The sequence below is a fragment of the Bidens hawaiensis genome, unplaced genomic scaffold, assembly GCF_021521415.1.
Source record: "Bidens hawaiensis isolate Kalapana, Puna unplaced genomic scaffold, B.hawaiensis_p1.1 tig00055819_1, whole genome shotgun sequence".
Taxonomy (NCBI): domain Eukaryota; kingdom Viridiplantae; phylum Streptophyta; class Magnoliopsida; order Asterales; family Asteraceae; genus Bidens; species Bidens hawaiensis.
The window spans coordinates 1-4,277 of NW_027500055.1; the positions used below are offsets into that span (position 1 = coordinate 1).

Consider the following 4,277-nt stretch of genomic DNA (forward strand, 5'->3'; position numbering starts at 1 on the left):
AAAAAAATTGGTTAACCGGTTTATAACCGGTTTTAAAATCAATAATATAAACCGATAACTAACCGGCTGTTAGTATCAGTTAGTAACTGCTTAGGATTGGAGCGGTTAGTAACCAGTTACGAAATCGGGTACAAATCGGTTAACCGGTTTCCGTGTGCCCCTCTATTTACACCTACCCGACATTGTCTGGCTTAAATTAATCAGTCAAAAATCACAAATCAAATTTAAAAAATAATTAAAAAGATACAATACAGGTTTTGTCAGGCACGTTTAAAATGGACCCATTTGATTGTGATGAAGAACATGCCAACATGTCATCATATTATGTTTTGGCAATACATGTAGAACACCATTTTGTCAGGTTGGTACGGATGGATGGTTGATATTGTTAAAAGCTGTTTTTAATTGTTGTATATTGTATTGCAACTTGTGCATTGATAGTTGTACATGTGAATACCAACAACAACTGTAATGGTGGAATATGAATATATAAATATGGTCCCTAGTTGTGTGTTGACAATGAAAGAGGTGGCTGTTGCTAGCTGTAAACACATGTTCTACTTTCATGTGGGACTACAACCATCTTTTAATATCTTAGCAACATCATCTTAGTGTAACCATGTCCATTCCCTTAAATATTCTATACAAATAGGTATCGTTATGAAAACCCGGAAAGAAGCCTGATGATAACTGTCGTCGACATCAGTACTAATTTCGAGGGTGTACAAATCTTGGTCCAAGATAATGAACCGGCAAACCAAACTATGATTAAACTAGATTGGATCAGATCGGATTTGTAGGTTGGGGTGTAAATGAGCCGAGTCAGCACGTCTAAGCTTTTAGAAGCTTGACTCGTTAATTTTTTCAAACTCGACATTGTATTATATTTAAAATTAAAAAATAAAAAGACAGGTTTAGACTCGGAAACCTAGTGAACCTCTGTGAGATTAGGCTCGAGCTTTCTTACTAAACGAGCTTTAATTCAGGTTTAAGCACAACTTGTAACAAGCTTTTAATGAGCCGATCTCGAGTAACTCAACTCATTTACAACCACTTGTAAGCAAGGGCGAAGTATAAGAGGGGGGGGGGGGTCACTGCCATTTTTCGCTTAGTGGCTAAATTTTCGTGATTTTGTCTGAAATTTTTTATAGATATTGAGCACGGTCAACTCTGAATTATTGAGTCCGTGAGTTCAGTCACAATTGTGACTAAGCCCAAGCTTCGTCATCTCTTGTAAGCGCATGTACAGTTCTCAGTCAATGATACGTACAAAATAATTTTATACGGATACAACATGAACATACATACCAAACAAACCACCAATGCACTACACATGAGCAACCTATGCATTAACACGCACATTAATCTGTTTTTTAGCTCATTAATTTAATCATGTTAGTACAATAAATGTATATTATTAGTGCATTAGGTAAGTGAAATAAAATCGAGAGTTGCGTGTGTTGTTTAAAATAGAAAGTGACAGGAAGGAGACGTTGCTAGCAGCCAACACAACTGGTTTTTCATATACTTTTAAATATTTATTATTAGTTTAATGTTAAGAGAACGTTAGTGTCTGTTGCCATGTCTTAATCACATTACTTAATTCAAAAAATAAACTGTTTTTATTTTGTAAAATCATCAAAATATAGTCAACTCTCATCTTTCTTCGATTAATCGCGTAAATCGCATGTTTGGCCGGTTTAAAAGTTCGTTTTAAAGGTTTACAGTTTGTTTAACATTTGTTACATTTGTTATTCGTATTTTTTCTATTTTTAGAAAAATAAAGATACGCATATATTTTATATTTAAATCCAATCATTTTTTTTAAATAACAAAAAAAAATGCTTTTTAAAAAAAAATCCCTTTTAAAACCAAAATTGTTAAACCATCAAATCATAAAAACCAGCCGAACCAGACCATGAACATGTGGAAACTAGATTCTCTCTACTAACGAGCGAGGCCACGATTCATCTACAGACATTTACCGAATTTAGCCAGAAAATGAATAGAAACTAGATTCAAACCTGAGACCTTGTTAACACTGCACGTGTTCAAATTGTGACGATTTCATAATATAAATTATTATTGTTAGCATTGTCCATAAGTCTTCAACAATGGCAAATAAATAACTTTCAGATTCACAGAAATCAAATGAATCTTATATATAATAAAATAAAAAATATACATTCAGCATCATAAAAAACCTACCAAAAATAAAAAAAAAACAAACTAATTGAATATCTTTTAACCTTTATTACCAAAATGCAAGAAATAATGGAATAGAATACAGAAAAACCCAAAACAACATAAACCTATAAACCCCACCAAAATGAAACAAGAAGATGATGAACATAATCTTGACAATTTAAACAAACAAAGAAATTAAAAAAAAGTTTCCGAAAATCATGTCGACTGCCCGTACGATCCGTACAGATCATACGGAGTCCATAACGCATCCAACGGACACGGCTGCTTCGAATCAAGCCGAATCCACGGCTTCCCGCTTCCACTCCAATGCAACAGACTAACCGGACCGGGGTGCAGGTCCCGACAGCTTCCCTTAACATTATCCCCACCTAACCCGTGCTGGTTCCACGCGTGATCAATCGGTGCCACGTGACCAGCGAAAACAAGTAGAAACGGCGGTAACGATCCGAGCTCGTATATCCGCTCGGTTTTCTGAATCTCCATCCACTTTTCGATCCGTTTCGTGTACCCAAACTGTCTCCATTTCGCCAGATCGATTACCATAACTCCGGTATTGAAGTAGCACGGATTCCGATCGGAAAACACGTCCGAATGTTTCCGGTTTGACCAGAATCCGGCGGTGAAGTATTTAGTGAAATTCGCGTGACAATATTCCGGCGCACCGATCGTTTTTAACCCCAAATCCGTACTCCAAAGCTTCGAAACATCATCAACAACCACGAGATCCGAATCCAAATAAATCACGCGCCGAACACACGGCTCAAGCAACTCAGCCAAATAATTCCTCGCGTAATTCAACGGCTGCTCCAACGCTTGCCTCACCGACGTCGAGATCAACTTCCTTACAACCTCCGGATCAAAATAATACACCTTAAACTTCAACTTCGGGAAAGTCGAACCGATCACCGCTTCCACGCTCAAATCCGAAACCAAAAAGTGAAAGAAAACACTCTCCGGACACGCGGAATGTCTTAGAATCGAATGAACCGCGGCGACCGAGCCACGAAGGTACTCGAAGTCGAGCGTGATCGCAACGTGAACCAACGACGGATCACATTCGTCGCCGGAGGTTGAAAATAAGAGACGCTTACACCCTACGGTGTCTCGGAATGCCGCCGCGGTGCGGAACAACACGCCGGTGGAGTGTCGGTTACCGGCGCGTTGTCGGTGTATGTGAGAGTGAGAACTAGATCTAATAGCTTCAGCTGGATGAAATGATTGTAACGACGGAGCGAGTACAATCATCACCATTGTTGCCGTTACAAATGCTGAGAATCTAATCATCCATTGCATCTTATTATTATTATTATTATTATTATTATTATTATTATTATTATTATTATTATTACTACTACTTCTACTACTCTTATTATCACTCGTTCTAAGCTTAGCGAAACGACGTCGTACGTGAACGGATAATAATAATAATAATAATAATAATAATAATGATAATAATAATAATAATGATAATAATAATAATAATAATAATAATAAAACCTAGGGTTTCCGTACTACCGTAAGCAAAATCAATCAATTAATCAATTAACTAATCAATTGAGAAGCATTACGAAGCAATTAGAAGCATTACCAGAAGCTGACGTCACTATGCGGTGGTGTGGAGTGAGATGACGTGTCGCCGGCGGTAGGATTCCGTCCTCCGATACTCGCCGGAGATGAGAAGGAAGGACGGAGAGAGGTTTTGTTATTATTATTAATATTAATATTAATATTATTACTGTATTTTTGTTTTTTTATAGAGGTGGTGGTGGTATAGAGATTGTGAGGTGACATAGTGTTTTATATTATGTTGGTGGAATCAAGATTTGTATACTCTGCTTGCTGTTGAGGTTATTTTAAAAGATATATATTGATATAAATATTTTCTATATCTATATGCTAAAAAATAGGCTTTTATGAGTTTATCTCTCACTTTCTCTATCTACTCTCTCTCTCTATTTATATATAAAATTCTAATCATGGAAAAAAATATCATATTGTTTTTGAAAATCATGGTATTAATTGGGATCAAAATATCATGTGTATCCATTCTAGTATGAAATTTATATAGT

General features: G+C 36.4%; 1 pseudogene; it reads right to left on the minus strand.

Moving 5' to 3' along the window:
* Nucleotides 1-2,217: 2,217 nt before the first annotated feature.
* Nucleotides 2,218-3,924, minus strand: LOC143601179 (putative galacturonosyltransferase-like 7 pseudogene; annotated as a pseudogene).
* Nucleotides 3,925-4,277: the final 353 nt, after the last annotated feature.